We start from the raw sequence: 7,746 nt of genomic DNA on the forward strand, positions 1-7,746 counted from the left end.
TGTTACACCCTGTAGGTTCGTACGTGAAAATTTATAAGTGTTGGACATTCTGAGTATGGATACTGGAGTTCCCTTCAAGGATATATGATATTATACGAACTAATTCTATGGTCATGATGGTTTACGTTCATATAATAAGTTATGGGAAACTCCGGGACCAAGCAAATCGAAGAAAATAAATTTGTCAAAAATTTGGAAAAAGTTGACAGAACTTTGGACAGAATTTTGAGTCAACTTTGGAAGGGTATATCTCCTAATATATTAAGAGTTTTAAGGTGTTTCAAAAGCCTTAAATTAATTTCGTCGGGTCTAAGTTTCAACGCAACAAACCGCTAGGCAATATGGCATCAGAGTAGAGAATTATGGACGTTACAAGTTCAGCTGACCGAGCAGAAACGAGTGCTACAGTACTGCTACAGTGACCCTCCGAATTTGAACTAATATAAAAGGGGCTTGCCCACTCTTTTTCAGCCAAAACCTCTTCCTAATTGTTCCAAAATCCTCTAGAAATTTCCCCAACTTTGAAACCCAAATTTCAAGCCTAAATGAACAATAATTCCCGAATTCCGGTTCAGGCAACATATAGTTGCGAGTATAGAATCGTATTGCGACGCGTGTGGTTCAAGTTTAAGGTGAATAAAGTGAAGTTCTTCTACTATAAGGTATGTTCTTACTATTATTTACATGATTAAGATGATATAAAGGTTTAGCAATTCTTGAAAAGAAAAGAATCATAGGAGAAAAATCATAAAGAGTTGAATATAATTCTTTGATTACGGTATTATGGATGTTGTTATGGTTGGTTTGAATATTGGAGAAACATCATGTGGGATGTTTTATGGAATATATTGGTATTTATATGGTTGTTGATGTTGTTGGTATTGATATGGTTATTGATGTTGTTGGTATTGTTTGGGAGTTGTTTTGGTATTTGGAAGAGGTAAAGAATATAGGGGAGATGCTGCCGAAATTTCGGCAGATTGTAGAAAGATTTATTTGAAGGACTAAGTCAAGCGTGTAAAGGTGAGTCTAACAATAGTATAAATTTTCTTGAATATAGATTTACGAGCCTGGGAGGACATGACGTTGAGTAGTTAAAGTTAAGGCGACCAAAAAGGTATGTTAAGGCTAATCCCTTTCTTTCTAAAGGCATGATTCTTTTGTTATAAACCTTGTGCCATATCCATAATATCCCTGCTTCCATAAATGCTAGAAGTCTATAAATCTCATGGTCCTTACGATATTATTGAGCTTATTCATGATCTTAAGACTATTCTTTGTGATTGATCTCGCCTCATTATACTTGTTCCTTCGAGGTGAGATATAGCGAAGATAATGATTCTATTTTCAATGCTATCTAATTTCATGATTCTTGAGACTCGCATGACATCGTCGAATTCACCTTACGATGGTTGATCCGTCAAGGAAGGATATAGTGATAATGATAATGCTAATGAAGATGTTGATCTCATTTATGTATTATTTTGTATATGTATGTATGCATTGCACTCCCAACATCAACAGGGCATAACATCGAGTCCCGTGGGGGTACGAGTACGGATAACATCGAGTCCCGAAAGGGTAAGTACGGATAACACCGAGTTCCGAAAGGGCCGGGTACGGATATGACGGATGTATGTATAGTAAGTGTATATGAATGCATATGTATGTATGTTATGTATGGATGTGTATGAAATGTTTTTTCTCAGAGACGAGTAGTTTACATGACAGAGATCTTAAGAAGAGTACGAGGTATAATTACTTACTTCACCTTATGTTATCTTCATTCTGATATCATACTACTATTCATGCCTTACATACTCATTACATTGCTCGTACTAACGTCCCTTCTTGTGGACGCTCGCGTTCATGCCCGCAGTAGATAGGCGAGACGAGATCTTTTCATCGTAGGTCGCCTTTCGTGCACCAGCTGATTGGTGAGCTCCACTTCTTCCCCGGAGCACCGTCGAGCCAGGATATATATATATATATGTATGATTTTGTTCCGTGTATGCTCGTGTCTCCGCCCGACTTGTATACTTTAGTCATGTTCATGTAGTGTTTCTTGCACGTCTCGTGTACGCCTTAGTCAGATATGTCTGCTTGTTACGTCGGCATCATGGGTCCATTGTACATATACTTATGCATGATATTATGTTCGTATTTAGCCTCTTGATCTTATTATTTCCATTTGAGACACGAAGGATGCAAGTTATAAGTTGGTTCGCTCGGTTCCCGTAAGGCGCCAAGGCCAATCACATCTTACCAAGTGCGGGGTGCGACACCCTAATGGTCGTAAGGTCCAACCCTAACCGGCGGGACATAGATTTGCGAACAGTATCACGCTATTCCAGGCATTAGACCAAGGATTACAAAAATATTCTGCGATGAAGTTCATAGTCCCACTGCAGGGCATCTCAAGCGTAGTTCTTAGACAACCGAAAGAAGCGCGATAGGAAAAAAGGGCCGGACTTCCCCTACCGAGCGCTGTCTCCGTGAAAAAGATCAATGTAATCTTCGAAAGAAAAAATAGTGGGGGCGGTATCTCAGAGTCATAGCACAAGACCCACCTCCCACCCGAAAAGAGGGGAAGCAATCATCAGAAGATTGTCATTCCTTCATGAACAGATAGTGCCCTCTAACGCACCGGTAATATCCTTACAAATCTTGAATTTTAATGTTAAACGTGTGCTTATCGACCCGTAGCTCCTCGTGAATATAGTGTTCCTTCAAGTACCAAAAAAGACGGGTAAGGAACATGTAATATAAACATTCTAACCGAATTCAACCTCCGTTTTCAAGAGAGACCACTCGAGGATGCATCAGGCTGGTCACTCGTATGGTAGGAATCCCCTCGTGGGCTCTTTCGACGTCCTCGGTCGAGAGATGCCCTACAATTTGGTCATAGGCGTACCCTCGGATACGCTACGAGTGAAGTCCTCTCGACTTACCATCGTGTTCAAGTTTCCCACCCAGGGGACAATCATGGTAGATCCAGTGGAGATCGAACCTAATCAAGGAGATATGACTCGACGATCATCAAAGGTGAACTAGGAGATAGCGGTTGCTAGTAATTATGCAGCCCTAACCTCGCAGAGCGTCCCCATCCCCTACGCTTAATAAGCCGTGGTAGATAAACACCACCTCCCTAAGGACGCAATATACGAATACCAAGCAGGTTCGTACACTTAAGAACGGATGCAGTGAGATCCACAATGGAGGAGCTAAAATTGATTGCTTGCCGACCGTATCCCCGAGGAGTATAGTATACATAGCCTTCGGCTTGAATCCCTCGTCCCGGGGAGAGGATACTTAATTTTTTAGAAGATAATTCATGTAGCTTTACTTGGTCGTGTGTGATACTACAGTTCCCGGGGCGGAGTTAGCCATTCATAAATTAATCATGTCAAGGGATGCTCACCATATAAAAGAGGGCGCCCGATATCGTATAATCGCAGCCGCTCTTTCCACAGTTATGGCTCGACCTATTGCTGTGATTACCACGCGAGGTAAAAAATACCCCCGACCGGGCTGGTCAACGTGCGGTATTCCCTAAAAATTCCTAATTGCTTTCAAATGTATCTATATTTAAAAGATCCGAATAAGGCACGCAAGTAAGAATCTCGTACCCCCATGCCCCGTCTTTTGATGTAACTGTCGACTCGATGGCTCAGTACGAGTCAAATTTTCCCCGGAAGCTTTGTGTTCGACCAAATTCACTGGACTCAGCTGACCAAGAAAAGACTTCGTTCATAACGGAGCACGGTACCTATTGTTATACCATCATACATTTGGCTTAAAACGTTGTGCACCACCTCTCTTCCATCAATCGTCACCTCGATATTCGAATACCAACCGGTCCAAATGCGGAGGCTTATTTAGATGACATAATCATTAAATCCTAGTAATATAACATATAAAGCATTTGCAAGAATTATTCGATATCCACGCAGTTATTACTCTTCTTAAGTTGAACCCAGAGAAATGTGTTTTCTGAGGCAAATTTCTCGGGGGTTCATTGTGACCAGCAGAAGAATAGAAGTTAACCCAGATCATATTCGAGTAATCGAGCAGATCCCGGACACATTCATTAGTACCCAAGACGTGCAACATTTGGTCGAGAGCAATGTTGATTGGGAGGTTCATACCCCGATCATCCGAGCTACTGCCGAATTTTTTGGCGTGTTAAAAAAGAAGAAAGATTTCAAATGACCTCGAATGTCAAGAAGCGTCGAAAGACTTGAAAAAGCATCTGCCGACCCATCAAGTTACCTGCGAGCTTCAAGAAGGCGTGCCCTTCGATCTACCCTGCTGTCTCCGATATCGTGGTAAAGTGTCATTTAGCCCGTGAAATGAAAGGTACGCAATCACCCATCTATTATATTAGCAAAGCCTTGATCGAGGCCGAAGCCCGTTATCCGCATCTTGAAAACTAGCCCCCGGCTCCCATAGTCACGTCAAAAACTAAAACCTTACTTTCAATGCCATCCCATTTGCATGGTAACAATGTTTGCTTTAAGAAACATCTTTCAGCCAAACCCGAGATTTCGTGTAGGCTTGCGAATTGGTCAATCAAGATACGTGTTTACGATATCAACTATCGACCCCGGACTGCCATCAAGTCACAGCCCTACCGGTACTTCGTGCGATTATAAACCGTTCGATGCCCCGTGCTTAGAAAATGGCCCGAGAATTCGATGCCGCTTCCGGAGTGTGGATCCTATATACGAGGCATCTAATGTAAAAAAGTACAAGATCGGGAATCTTCTCGATGACCCCGTCATGGTCGATCAAGCAGACCATAAAACGACTAAGAGGTTGTTGGTGCTCTAATTGGATTTTGCATTTTTAGAGTCGCCACCTAATTTTATAATGAAAGTTAGGAAAATCGGGTAAAAAGGGTTTATCAAAACAAGAGAAAAACCCTTTTAAACTAGAGTTCGAGGTAAGGGTTCTGGTGATCCCCTATGGAAGGTTTTAAGCACCCTAGTATTAAGGATCCGTAGAATACGATTGACCTACGAGCTTCAATGTGTGACTATTGCAATTATTTGCTTAAAATATTCCTTTCTTGCAAAATTTGTCATGCTTATCATAAATCCTATTTTTTGGCAAAATGTCCCCCTTTGAAAAAATGGGTTTTGGTTTAAAATGCATATAAGGGTTCAACTCACTTCATTTTCAGACCAAAACACACTCGCGATTTCTCCCGAGTATAGCTGCTACTAGTTTGGTCCTAATGATATGAGTTAGTTCTCATAAGTTTTATTACTTATAAAGGAAAAAAGTGGAGTATATCTCCTTTTATGATATAAGTATATAAACGAGTTTATTATGTCCATTTTTAGTTCATTGAAGCTCAATTGGGTCAACAACATTCCAACCAAATCCATCTTATCCCAAACTTGGGTCCAAGTGTATTTCCTTTGTATCTATTCTTTATGTTTTTGGACTTTTGGCCCAAACATAAAAAATCTTTAAGCCCAGCTTCAGTTTTTGTGAATGGTTTAAACTTACACATATAAAATTATGAACTTCCTTTTTTCTTATGTCATAAGAATCAGCCCAAGTTGCAAAAATTATTTTTTGTCCGAGTGCTTAAGTCCAAAAATGGTTCGTTTGGTCTAATAGTTGGCCTGAGGCCCAAAACGCTATTCTGAACTTTTGTTCCCACTTTATAATAGGGGCGGAAAGCCCAAATCTTTCAAGTTTTTGGTCCAAAATCTGTTTTTGATTAACCTCATTGTTAATCCCCGTTCTATACTAGAAGAATTTCATAATAAAAATCAAGTTCACCAGTTTCATACTTGTATTTAAGGATTGAGTGATTTAGAAAATCATTTGAGGCGACTTCCTAGTAACTAGGCGTATTTCCTAAGTTTTGCCATACATGGGTTTCAATGTATACAAGTGTTGTTTACAATATACAACGAATATACAAGTAATAAATAAATAAGAAATGAAAAGGGAAAAAGTTAGGCTAGTGGGCCTACCTAAGCCCACCAGTTGCCATTTTCACCCATGGATGGGCCTTCTTTGTTTTTTATCTTCAAAAGAGAACTCGATGAATAAAGGAGGTTAGGCCTCTAGCCCAACAAGTTTTTGGCAGAAAATGGTCTAAGTGGCCCGTATTGTTTTCACATGCAACACAAATAGGGAAAAGGAGAATATTGGTTAGGGGGCATCTAGCACTTAGCAATCAATATAATGTAGGCTAAACATTCACATACAACGAACTGTATACATACATACACATCAATATCCATGCAATATATGCATATGAAGGGAAGACAAGCCTAAATCATGAATGATTTAAAAAAAAAAAAAAAATGACCCAATTTTATCATTAAAGTGACAAAGTAGGTAAAACAGATGAGCCCAACATGCGTAGACAGTAATGGGAAAGAAAGGAGCCTCAATAAGGAAAACAGACAAAATAGGCCCAATTCAACATCACATAGACACCTGGGAATTTTTTCCAAGTCAAGATGATTAATATACCTCACGTATACTTGATATACAGGCCTATATACAAGCCAAAGGCACATAGAGGCTATTTATACTTTGTATACCCTGATATACTCCCTGACCTTTCCTATTCAAATTGGATGATAATCATGCTCAAACAGATACTAACAGGCTCACAAAGAAGCATTACACAAGCATTTAGTCATGAGGGCATTAGTATTCAACTGAATGTAGACAGGCAGGGCTATAAGACAGGATCATTAAGCTCTTTTAACACATGGACATGTATACTAGGTGATTTACTCTTAAAGACAGTCTTATATGATCACAAGCAAGCAGAGTAGACATATTTTCAAATAAAAGACTAACGGATGTCAACATTTTAGGTTCAGACTGTATTTCAAAAGGAAAATTGTAACAACCCGCTAAGTCGTTATGTCGGTGACTTAGTAAACTGGACATTCGTTGGGAATTTCAAGGCCGCGGGTGAGTACGCGTAGCGTGTTTTTATGTATATGTGCATGTTTGGTTTGTGTTTGTACGGCCTCGGGTTGGTGTTAGGATTTTTGGGTGAAAACTGGTAGAAAAACCCGAGCTACTGGTCAAAATGGACCGGCTACTCAACGACCGTTCGACAACGCGTTGGCAGTCCATGCGAGTAGGTAACCGCCGCGCGCGGCCGGAGGGGGGGTTAATGAGGTCCGGACGGAAGGGACATTTACCACTATGGTGGGACCGCTGCAGCGAGAAGTCGACCACTGCAGCAGTTGGCGTGAAAACGAGAATCAGCATTTTATATTCTTATTTCTAAACCCATTCTCCACATAACTCCAAAATAGTTTCCAAGAACTCTTGTGGCGATTTTCTAAGGCATGGGATAAAATACTCTTGAAAGGTAAGTCTCAACCCTTTACTTTGTTCATTCCATCATTACAGTAAGTTCCATGATTAGTTTAAGGTTCGTTAATGGTGAATGGACATACTAAAACCCTAGAACTTAAGAAACCCTTGAATAATGACTAGGTTAGTGATTTTATTGTTGTTTATTTATCTAAGATTATAGATTATCATTTCCTAGGGTGGGAATTCAAGTTCTAATGGATAAGAATGATGTATTAAGACTAACGATTTCATAAAGATGGTAACTTTGGCATAAAAACTGTTTGTAAAAGGGTTGAATTGATTAGAAAACCCATGAATGGGAATAGTATGATGGTTGGGGTTGATTTTATGATGAATTCACACTTAGTGATAGTTCACCCATTTGGAAAGGGTAGA

Source organism: Lycium ferocissimum, chromosome 8 (genome assembly GCF_029784015.1).
Source record: "Lycium ferocissimum isolate CSIRO_LF1 chromosome 8, AGI_CSIRO_Lferr_CH_V1, whole genome shotgun sequence".
NCBI classification, from domain to species: Eukaryota; Viridiplantae; Streptophyta; class Magnoliopsida; order Solanales; family Solanaceae; genus Lycium; species Lycium ferocissimum.